Source organism: Gopherus flavomarginatus, chromosome 10 (genome assembly GCF_025201925.1).
Source record: "Gopherus flavomarginatus isolate rGopFla2 chromosome 10, rGopFla2.mat.asm, whole genome shotgun sequence".
Classification (NCBI taxonomy): domain Eukaryota; kingdom Metazoa; phylum Chordata; order Testudines; family Testudinidae; genus Gopherus; species Gopherus flavomarginatus.
In genome coordinates this window covers 64,397,054-64,409,532 of record NC_066626.1, presented here as the reverse complement: position 1 = coordinate 64,409,532, position 12,479 = coordinate 64,397,054, and the positions used below count along the sequence as shown (strand labels likewise).

Below are 12,479 nucleotides of genomic sequence, written 5' to 3'. Positions count from 1 at the left end.
CTCACCCCACATGCTCCCCTCCCCTACATCATCCCCTACAGCCCTCTATGCCCTCCCACATAACCTCCACAAACTAACCTAGGCCCTGCCCTTCCTCACCCAAATGCTCCCCTACATCATCCCTTACAGCCCCCCAGGGCTGTCCTTAGCCATAGACAGAACAAGCAGCTGCCTAGGGCACCGCTCTGCTGGGAGCCGGGACAGATGGAAAGCAGTGGAGCATGTAAGAGCAGGGCTTCCGGGTCCTAGAGAGAGCTGAATGCAGCACAGTCTGAGGGAGGGGATTGGCTGCTGGGAAGGGGTGGGGGGAAGGAACTCACCTGTGAGTGTGACTCTTTCCCCTGGTGTGAGGTGAGGCAGGCTCAGTGGCTCTGGGAGTATCCTTTGTTGTCCCCCATAACATCCATTCTGCCCCCTGCCCCACAGAGTATCCCCCTGGTTCTCTCCCCCCCACGGAGCACCCCTCTCTCCCCCATCCCCTCCATCAGGGCTGGGTTGGGTGAGGTGCTGGGGGCGGGAGGGGAGGCTGGCTGGCTGCCTACTGAGGAACGAAAGTGAAAACCAGGATTGGAAGGGTTGCACAGGACTGGGCTGGGGATAGCCAGGTAGCGTGTGAGAAAAATCAGGACAGGGGGTTGGGGTAGGGTGAGCAGATGTCCCACTTTTATAGGGCCAGTCCCAATTTTTGGGTCTTTTTCTTATGTAGGCTCCTATTCCTTCCCCAACCCCTGTCCTGATTTTTCACACTTGCTGTCTGATCACCTAGCTTGGGGTAGTTGGTGCCTATATAAGACAAAGCCCCAAATATCAGGACTGGCCCTATAAAATCAGAACATCTGGATCAGGTCACCCTAGCTGGGGAGCGCATCTCTCCCCCAGGCTGGTAGCGATTCATCTCATCCGGGGGGAGCTGCATAGGGCAGGATGAGCTGCTGTGGCTCCATGGGTGCCCCATCCCTGAGATCAGATGCTGTGCTAACTTCACCATGGTCCGTTGGGCTGAAGGTGGTGGCCATTGGCATGTGATCGGACCTGAGGGTTTGCTGCTGCTGTTGCCACTCTGCACCCCAAGAGGTGGATTTTGGGGTCCTGCAGATTTCCACCTATCTCCTCCTCTACTGCAATTGTTGGACGAGCAGGCTAGGGGGTGAGCCAAGCATGAAAGCAGTACTGTGTTGCCATTTAGATTGTCATTTAACAAATTTGTTTGCCAAAAATGCTTGCTAACAATCCTGAATTCACTTTCAATATTTTTTTAAATCAATATCTTAGCCAAAAACAGAAAATTAAGTTGTTGACAATTATTTGTGACAAGTTTGGTATGGGGAAGGGAGTAGGCCAGTTTTCATCAGAGAAACAAAAATGTTGACTGACTTTCCTATAGCCCTGTTACTGCTAAATAGAGCCCTCCAACAACTGTAATATGCTCATCTCCTTACTAGTGTATAGAGCAAGGTTCGGCAACCTACAGCACATGTGCCAAAGGTGGCATGCGAGCTGATTTTTGATGGCACGCAGTGGCAGGCTGAGTGGCTCAGCCCGCCACTGCTCTGGGGTTCCGGCTGCTGCCCCATTGCCACCTGGGGTCCTGGCCGCGAGCCCCACTCAGCACCCACTGCTGGCCTGGGGACCCCAAGGAACCCCAGGCTAGCAGCGGGCTGAGCAGGCCAGCAGCTGAGACCTTGGCTGAGCCACTCAACCTGCTGTCAGCCTGGGGTTCCATTCACTCAGCTGGCAGCAGGCTGAGCGGGACTAAATTCAACGAAATAGGAAAACAAGAGAACTAATGACAAAGTGCAAGAACCTAGAGGAGCGATCCCCAAACTTTTTCATCTGGCAGGCACCAGACGAAGGACTGTGGTGGCGGACGAGCATCTGCCGAAATGCTGCCAAAATTCGGCGGCATTTAAGCGGTGACACCTCTAGATGACGCTGCTTGTTAGTGGCAAGCGGTGTCATTCAGAGGTGTCGGCGCTGAAATGCTGCCGAATTTCAGCGGCTTTTTGGCAGATGCTCGTCCTCCGGCCAGTACGCGGGTGCATTGAGAGGCCCCTGCGGGCGCCATGGTGGGGACCCCTGACCTAGAGAGCCTCCTGAAGCATGGTGATCATTTTGATTTAAATGGACTTGAACTGTACGAAGAATTGAGTTGTTGCCACAGGCAAAATCGATGATGGACATTGTACAGTTTATTCATACTAGCAAACTTGTTGACATATATCGTAATGTGTACATTGCCACTCGTATTCTACTGACAATTCCTGTAACAGTAGCATCAGGAGAACGGAGTTTCTCAAAACTAAAGCTCATTAAAAACTATCTCCGCTCTACAAGGAGTCAGGAACACGTGACTGGTCTTGCTATTCTTGCAATCGAACAAGACATCACTTTGTCTTTGTCATACGATGACATTATTACTGATTTTGCAGCCAAAAAAGCCAGAAAGATTGCTTTTAATTAAAAACTAATCATTGTTTTAATATGTCTTCATATAAATGTCCAATACAATGTTGACAAATTTAAAAAATTATATTATTTGCATTATTTGCATCATTTTGTCAAATCAGAATTTTTTCCATAGTGCTACTTCTTTAGTGCTAGTCCATCAGCATTACAGTGTGCTTAATTAAGTTAAACTGGTTTTAATAACATGCATGTGGCAAGATTTCCAATACTGTAAGCTTATGTTTGTGTTGCTAAGAGCAAGACAGGCACAGGGGCACCAGTTTAATAATCCCACCTAGGGCACCATAAATCCTAAGGACGGCCCTGAAGCCCCCATGCCCTCCCATATAACCTCCACAAGCTTACCTACACCCTGCCCTTCCTCACCCCATATGCTCCCGTCCCCTACATCATCCCCTACAGCGCCCCATGCCCTCCCACATAACCTCCACAAACTTACCTACACCCTGCCCTTCCTCACCCCACATGCTCCCCTCACCTAAATCATCCCCTACAGCCCCCTATGCCCTTCCGCATAACCTCCACAAACTTCATCGCCCTGTGAAGTTTCCTTAACATGTACTTCAGGAGAAGAGTTATTCAATAACTGTCGGAAACTGCAGTCTTTTCTTATCCAGGGCAGAAGCTAACACTTCTTTCATTTTCAAAGCACACTAGTGAAGAAGAGAAGGGTTACTATTCCCATTGTATGTAACGGGAAACTGAGGCACAGAGAGGTTAGTGCCCACAGTTTCAAAAAATCTCCACTGCTTTTAGGTACCTCACATTTTAGGTCTCTAATGGGAGAGAGCTGGGGCAGGATCCCAAAATCAAATCTACCATTCATGAATGGGAGGGGATGGTGTCCATGTATATAAATTTTGCCCTAAAAGACTTCCCCAAAGACACATGGCAAGTCAGAGGAGAATTAATTAGAATTTAACACTTTCTGGTCCCTAGGTTGTGCTCAGTCCACTAGTCTAACACATCCAAGGCTTCAGAGGAATGCAAGAAATACTGCCTTTTAAAAACCTCCAAGGCATGTGAGGGGAAATAAACACTGCCAAAAACCAATAACTTGGTCATAGCTATTCTGTTTTACTTTCCTGGTTGTTAGCAATGACTAAATAGAGATTTGTACCCAAATAGCATTTTCCTTCATCAGTGCTGGTAATAATCAAATGTGGTGAATATGGAAAGGCAAGCGAGAGTTTGCACAAACACACGGGTTATATTTTAAGCTACCAGAATCTAGGGGAGGTGTTTCATGCTTACTATAGTCAGCACTTTCATTAGAAAGAGAAGTTCTTTCTAATGGTTTAATAGGACCTGTTTGGGAATGTTTACTGAAATATGAATATCCAAATGGCCTAAATGTATATTATATCTCTTAATCCTGGGTGCTAATCCTCAAGATGTATTCAACTGTACTTTAAAACATAAATTAATTAAATAGGAAAACTACATTTCAATAAACATTAAGGGTTGTGATGCAAGCTGATATTTTTAAACTTTCATAGAAGCCTATGAAATGCCATTATTTAGCGGAGTTACTTAATTGGTGCTTTTGCAGTATTGTGGGGTAGGGGTTTACATTAGGAGGCTGTGGAGAGAGGGCTTGGTGTTCTTGGTTGTCCAAGCATGTTGTTCCCTTGCTCCTGCATCCTCCCTAACCAAGGTCCTGCATCCTTTCACCTTAATCCCCTTTTCATCCTTACTCCCTTGCAGTGTTTGTGAACCCAGTGCTCTTTCTCCAGTTGTGAGCTCTATATTAATATGCAACACCACAAGGCCCTATGTATGTTGTTTTTCTCATCAAATGGGTATTTAAGATAAAATACACCACTACCTCAATATAATGCCACCCGATATAACATGAATTTGGATATAATGTGGTAAAGCAAGTGCTCCGGGGGCGGGGGTGTCCTCGCACTCTGGTGGATCAAAGCAAGTTCAATATAACACGGTTTCACCTATAACACGGTAAGATTTTTTGGCTCCCAAGGACAGCGTTATATCGAGGTAGAGGTGTAGTAACATTTTAATTATTTGAGTTAAAAGATATTATTATATAAAATAGTCTGAGATATTTTTCTAAACAAATTCAAACAAATCCATACAATGAAAGTAGGTTATTTTTAGAGACTATGTATGCATACTTCTCAACACTGGAACCTGCTAATGTGAGACACAAACCATCGACACATACAGTGAATGACCAAAATGTAGAACACTTACATTTTGTAACATCACACCATGAGTAATAGATCATAATGCTTGTTTTTCATTGAAATCTGTTGTTAAGGTTTCTCAGTTCTGCAATTTGCTGAAGGTGAGCAGCAGAGGGTTCGGGGAGACACCCTGCCCAGGCTGCTTAAGTCTTGGCCAGGGTGGAGAGAGGATCCCAATACGGGCTTCTTGTGGGTCATCAGGAGAGGGGGATTTGAGGAAGGAGTGGTGGTCCTGGCTCAGCTGCCCCCAATTCAATTCATGCCCCTCCAATTCAAATAATGCTCAGCAGTACAACTTCTGCAGCTCCCCCTTCCCTCCCCAGGACAATTATTTCAGGATCTCCTCCCTACTTCCCTAGTACAATTAATATAGGCTTTCCCTATCTGCTTGGCTCCACCTCCACTACTCCTTCTCCAACAGCAGCTCTGGGTCCTCTGCTCCTCTCTTCCTATCCTGTGAAGGGAAGGGCACAGGTGCCTGAGAAAGGTGCATGATGGTGTTTGGTTCGGGGATGACAGGCCAGCAGCCTGAGCAGACACCATTGTTGCAAGGAAGGGAGCAGAGTTAGCTAGAGCTGCTGGGCCCTTTCTGTTCTTTCCTCTGCTATAGTCTATACGATGGTTTAGGTTAAAAAATAAGTAGAAGTTAGGTTTTGGGCCTAAGTTAGCCTAAGTGGAGAGGAGTACAGGAAATGGAAGTTGCTATTGTGAGAAAAATCAAAGATACATTGGAGACAAAGTGTTGTGGGAAAGTAAGAGTTAGCAAGGACATGTCCCAGGGTTATGTTACTGTTATCTTTTGGTGTTTACTGGTTTAAGCAAGGTTTGTAATAAATGTTTTTTGAGAATTATGAATGTTTTAGTAAATTGTCTATATTGAAGGACATTGGTGCAGAAGTTAATTTAAATAATGTGTAATGTAAAGAGCCAATAAGAAGATGGTAGAAATATAATTATGGTAAAGGGCAGTTTGATATTAATTTGTATTATAATGGAATATAAGAGGAATAATTTTGCTAAATTGTGAGAGAGTTCCAATTAACATATAAAGGGTACCATTAGGTTCCAGGATTACAAGGCTGTACAGGCAGTCCTTGGACTTATGACACAATTGGTTCCTGAAAACTGCGTCGTAGGTCAAAACATGGTAACTCAAAAACGCAATCCATTCCACTGTGGGACCAAACTTTGTAAAGTTGAAACCAATTGTTGTAAATTGAATAAGTGTGTCAATTCAGAAGCATCATAAGTGCTGTTCGTTGAAAGTCGAACATCGTAAAGTCGAGGACTGCCTGTACTTCACTCTGTTGTCACTGGACTGATCACCCGTTGATCCAGGGCTGACCTTACCATGAGGTGAACTGAGGCGGCCGCCTCAAATGCCAGCTGAGGGGGCGGGGAGGGGGTGCCAGTAGGACCCAGAGTGTAGAAGATTGTGTCTGCTGCTGGTGCATATGTATTCTCTCTGCTCTAGATGCACAGAGATGGTGAAGTGCTGTGCTGGAGGAAGGACCTAACAGGCAGGCGGGAGAAAAGGTGAGAGGGAATAACAGAAAGCAGCAGGAGCTGCAGAGAGAGAGAAGAGGAGGAGCACCCCGAGGAGCCTAGACCTGTCTAGCACCCCTAGGAGCCTGGACTGATTAACACCAGCTTCTCAAGGAGCTTCCTGTTTCCTGCTGCTTCCCCAAACCCACTTGAGGAGAACAGGAAGTCAACTGAAGTAGTAGGAGCCAGTTAGGCCCTTAAGACGCTGATATCTTCCCTCACTCAGGCCCTGCTACCAGCCTGCTTATTTGTCCCCTTCAACTGAGTGTTGAGAACCACTATAGCTGGCACAGAACAGCAATCATGAGTGAAAGAAGCAAACGCCCTTCTTTCTTCAGAAAAAAAAAAGAAAGCAAAGGAAGCTTTTCTATCAAAGAAGGAAGGAGCTCTCCTGAGATACATAGACACAAATGTTCATGGTGAGCCTTCCGGCCCCGGTGAGAATGTGCGTGGTGAGGAGATGCCTGATCTTCCAGTTAGTCAGAGTGCAGGTGACCTGGCAGCTACTGCAGCATCCATATCTCCATCTCAAATGGATGCGCCATTTCTGAAGAAAAGTGTAGATCAGAGAAGAGTGCGGTGGACGTGCAAGAAACAGCTGCTGCTGAGTTTAGTTCCTTAAGTCTAGATGATCCAGGACTGTGGACCCACTTGAGCAGTAGCCTGAAGGACTTCCTTGTACTGCATGGGCCACATCGAGTGAAAAACTTCATGTTCCCCAAAGACAATGAAAATAGAAGTTTTCATCCAACACATTATTGGTGTGAAATTCCCAATAGTGACAAAGTAGAGAGCCACCATGGCTTATGTACTCAAAAAACCCAGAATGCTGCATACTGTTTTTGTTGCAAACTCTTCCAGTCTAATGTTCCAGCCACATTTGGTTCTACGGAAACAAAGGACTGGAAAAATCTAGCTAGAAATCTGGCATTCCATGAGAAGGCAGCAAATCACCAGAGAGCATTCCATAGGTGGAAAGAGCTTGAGATAAGAGTAAGGTTAAAGGCCTCCATAGATGATCAGCTTCAAGAAAAGATTGCATCAGAGTCTCTTTACTGGCAAAATGTTCAGAAAAGACTCATTGCCATTGTGACAGTGCTTGCTACCCAAGAATTGATCCACCAATTCATCTAGCACTGCATGGCACTTCAGATCAGCTGTATGTGCCAAACAATGGAAACTTCCTTAAAATTGTGGAGCTGGTGGCTGAGTTTGATGCTGTACTCCAGGAGCATCTAAGAAGTGTCACCACCGAAGAAATGTACACACACGACTACCTTGGAAAAACAATTCAAAATGAGATCATACAGTTACTGGCAACAAAAGTCAAACAGAAGATTATGGCAGATCTGAAGTCAGCAGGATATTACTCTGTTATTCTGGACTGCACACCTGACATAAACTCTTAGACTTAAGGTCAGAAGGGACCATTATGATCATCTGGTCTGACCTCCTGCACAATGCAGGCCACAGAATCTCACCCACCCACTCCTGTAACAAACCCTAACCTATGTCTGAGTTATTGAAGTCTTCAAATCATGGTTTAAAGACCTCAAGGTGCAGAGAATCCTCCAGCAAATGACCCGTGCCCCATGCTGCAGAGGAAGGCGAAAAACCTCCAGGGCCTCTGCCAATCTGCCCTGGAGGAAAATTCCCTCCCGACCCCAAATATGGCGATCAGCTAAACCCTGCGCATGTGGGCAAGACTCACCAGCCAGCACCCAGGAGAGAATTGTCTGTAGTAACTCAGATCCCACCCCATCTAACATCCCATCACAGACCATTGGGCATATTTACCTGCTAATAATCAAAGATCAATTAATTGCCAAAATTAGGCTAACCCATCATACCATCCCCTCCATAAACTTATCAAGCTTAGTCTTTAAGCTAGATATGTCTTTTGCCCTCACTACTCCCCTTGGAAGGCTGTTCCAGAACTTCACTCCTCTAATGGTTAGAAACCTTCGTCTAATTTCAAGTCTAAACTTCCTAGTATCCAGTTTATTTCCATTTGTTCTTGTGTCCACATTGGTACTAAGCTTAAATAATTCCTCTCCCTCCCTGATATTTATCCCTCTGATATATTTATAAAGAGCAATCATATCTCCCCTCAGTCTTCTTTTGGTTAGGCTAAACAAGCCAACCTCTTTGAGTCTCCTTTCATAAGATAGGTTTTCCATTCCATCAGCCATACGGAACAAATGACTTTAATGGTGCGTTTTGTAACAACAACAGAACCTAGTGAAAATGTCCCTGCAATGGTGACTGTCAGAGAGCATTTTCTATAATTTATTGATACTGATGATACTACAGGAGCTGGTATGACAAATGTGCTCCTTAAAAAGCTGGAAGATATGGGAATTGCAATAGCTGACATGAGAGGTCAGGGCTACCATAATGGTGCCAACATGAGAGGAAAGAACAGAGGAATGCAGACACGGATCCGAGAGTTAAACCCCCTAGCTTTTTTTGTCCCATGCAGTTCTCATTCACTGAACTTGGTGGTCAGTGACGCAGCATCAGCTTCTAGTGAGGCTGCTGAATTTTTTAATATAATTCAAAGCATCTATCTAGTTTTCTTTGCATCAACTCACTGATGGCAAATTTTGAAGCAACGTCTGGGAACATCCTCTCTGACACTGAAACCACTGAGTGCCACACGATGGGAAAATCGAGTGGAGGCGATAAAGCCTATCAAACACCAAATTGGGAAGATAGATGGTGCTGTGGTTGCCATTATGGAGGATAATGCTATGACAGGAACTGTTCGTGGGAGAACAGTGGCAGACGGAAATGGAATCACCAGAAACATACATAACTTCAAATTTCTGTGTGACTTAGTGTTGTGGCATGACATACTGTTTGAAATAAATGTTCTAAGCAAGAGACTCCAAGGTGTTGACCTTGATATATCTGGAGCAATGGAACAACTGGACAAAGCAAAATCATACCTACAGTCTTACCGGTCGGATGAGGGATTTAAAACGTTCTGAAGAGTGCACAGAAGGTGGGAGAGGAACTTCACACTGAAGCTATTTTCCCAGCCATTCAAGAATACAAGAGTCACTGAAGAAGAAGACGTCATTTTGATTACGAGACACAGGATAATCCCATAAGAGACCCCAAACAATTCTAAGTTGAATTCTTTAACCAGGTGCTAGATTGTGCAATACAGTCAGTTGAAGAAATTTCATGCAGCACAAGGAACACAGCAGTATATTTGGGATGTTGGATGATATTCCAAAAATCCTCACTAAACCTGAAGAAGACCTATACCAGCAATGCAGGGCACTAGAGACAGTGTTGACACATGATGACATGCGCAATATTGATGTGAGTGATTTAGGTGATGAACTGAAAGCCCTTTCAAGATACATTTCAGCGGGATCAACTCCAAAGGCTGTTTTGGAATATATGTGCACAAATAAGATGACCACCCTCTTTCCAAATGCTTTTGTTGCTCTGCTCATACTTCTAACATTTCCTGTAACAGTTGCCAGTGGAGAATGCAGCTTCTCCAAGCTGAATATGATAAAAACACATCTACACTCCACAATGACACAGGAGAGGCTGCTCGCCTTTGCAACCATCTCAATAGAGTATGAGCTGGCCCAGACTGTGGATCTTCAGGTGGAACAGGAAGAAGGCAGAATTGAGACCTTTAAAAGTTTTGGCCCAAGCGAGGGGCAGGGGGGCGTCATTTGAGCTTCCCGTCTCAGGTGCCAAAATGTTGTGGGCTGGCCCTGCATTGATCCACCAATTCATCTTGAGTGTGAGTGTAACAGTAGCATTTATGTAAGTAGTAACTGCCTGCCTGTTTGCTTAACTACTCATTTTTCTTTTAATAAAGTCTGATTGTATCATTCAAAGTGTCACCCAGAGGTCCTCTACTAAATACATTTTCTAGAGGCTCGAACCTAAAAACTAAGTTGGGGTGTTTTGTTTTTTGTTTTTGTTTTTTTGCACCTTTTACTCGTAACAACAGAATATTAATTGGGACCATTCCAACAAAAAGGTTACACTGCCCGTTGTGAGAAATGGTGTTGGCTCAGACTTTCTTCCTCTTTCTAGCCTCCCCTATCCACAATCTATCAGTAGCTCCTCTTTTCTTCACGGGCCTCTATGCTCCTGGGAAGATGGGGCAGGGTGCCCCGAGCTGGCCAAGGAGGGTGTCCTCCTCCTGCTCTGACCCAGCCAGTGCTGCCTGAGAGCACACAAATGAGCTCCAGATCAAGTGTACTGTTCAATGTAGTATGTCTGAAGGCTCTGTGTATCATATTTCTTCCATTCTTAGCCTTTCAGGTGGCTGTTTAACTTCCATCTTTTTGCCAGTGCTGTAGATGTCATTAAGGTTCCTCCATCTCTCCTTATCCCCTCCATAAACCAATTAGTTTGTCAATTTTGTTTTGTACTTGGGGTGGGGGGGGGAGAGTCAGTAGGAAGCAGTTTCCCAAACTCCATACTGAAGGATTTTTAATATAAACAGAGAGACAAATAAGACTATAAGCCACTACTCTCTCCCTGCAGGTCCCTTTCCCAAGATACAATATTGCTTTGACATCTACAAGAAATCAGACTAATAGTGATGGCTAAGTACTTAAGGACACCCATCTAATGTAAAATAAAAACACTTTGCAGATGATTTGGACCCCTCAAGAACCATGAACGGTACAATACCTACCTACATAACCAGTATCTTCAGTATCCTCATCCTCCTTCCCTACTTCCCTTCTTTTGCTAGTAGCCCTCAATTGCCATTGCTTGTTTCACATTAAGCTGTACCTTCCTCAGGGCAGGGGTGTTGACTTCCTGTGTTTGTACTGCACAATGAGTCTCTGCTCTTAGGGGTGGGCTGTAGGAGCAGGAAACTGACGATGGTATGAAAATTTTATTTTAAATGGCTCTCTTGCCTTGATATTTTGCCACTGCACTTCCTACCCTGGGCTCAAGGGCTGGAGGGGGAGGGTTTGTGATCTAGTTTGTATTTACCAAAGCAAAATCCAAAACATAAAGAAGCACCACAATTAAATTCCTCTCCTCAAACAAGGCATCTAATTTAAATCATTGTGTATCCAAGCCAGCCATTAGGAAACAGAGCCTGACCCATCACTATGATTGGGAACTATTTCCCAAATGGCTGAGCCATTACAAACATTGAATCTATCTCCCCATGTAATTATTCTCACACTTCTTATCAAACTGTCTGTACTCGTCTATTTTGATTATCACTTCAAAAGTTTTTTCTCTTACTTAATTGGCTTCTCAGAGTTGGTAAGACAACTCTCACCTTTTAATGCTCTCTGTATGTGTATATATATCTCCTCACTATGGCCTTGGCTACACTCACACTTTACAGCGCTGCAACTGGGGTGTGAAAAAACACCCCCCTGAGCGCTGCAATATACAGCGCTGTAAAGCGTCAGTGTAATCAGGGCAGCAGCGCTGGGAGCGTGGTTCCCAGCGCTGCACGCTACACCCGTAAGGGATGTGGTTTACATGCAGTGCTGGGAGAGCTCTCTCCCAGCACTGCCGCTCTGACTACACTCACACTTCAAAGCGCTGCCACGGCAGCGCTCCCGCAGCGCTGCCGCGGCAGCGCTTTGAAATTCCAAATGTAGCCATACCCTATATGTTCCATTCTATGCATCCAAAGAAGTGGGCTGTAGCCCATGAAAGCTTAGGCTCAAATAAATTTGTTAGTCTCTAAAGTGCCACAAGTAGTCCTGTTCTATTCCCAAACCATCAGCACCCCTTCTTTCTCTTGGCATTTCAAGGGCATCATCTCCTACAGCCCATGGAGGCAGTGTGTTTCAGTGGACAGGGCTTAGATCAGGGAGCTAATGATACCTGGGTTCTGTTCTCAGGTTGGCTGTTTGACTTCTGTGAGACCCCATGTGCAGGGACTGCAAGTTCTTCAGCAAATGGAAAAGGCTTAACAAACAAGGGAAGACTTTTTCCCTACTAGCTATATTATTTACAGGGCTTGTATCTTGGCCCTCAAATATTCTTGATATTTCCCCCCATCTTTGCTGGCCATAAAGCAGGAGAATCCAAAAATAATCACAATAAATGAACCAGAAGCAGCCTCCATAAATACTTGCCAGATAGACTTTGGGATGGCTTCTCTCTGCGAGTGCTGAGAGATTCAAACACACTGTGACTAGAATGCAGAATGTTTCTTAATAGAATCTTTGTTCACAGCTGGGCTTATCTATGATCTTAATGATATTTTGGTGTCCACAGCAAGGTGATTTCAAA

General features: G+C 44.9%; 1 protein-coding gene across 5 annotated transcripts in view; it reads left to right on the top strand.

The window, feature by feature from the left end:
• Positions 1-12,479, top strand: part of ACMSD (aminocarboxymuconate semialdehyde decarboxylase) — a 94,455-nt gene that overhangs the window by 1,502 nt on the left and 80,474 nt on the right. The gene's annotated exons all lie outside the window — the stretch shown is intronic.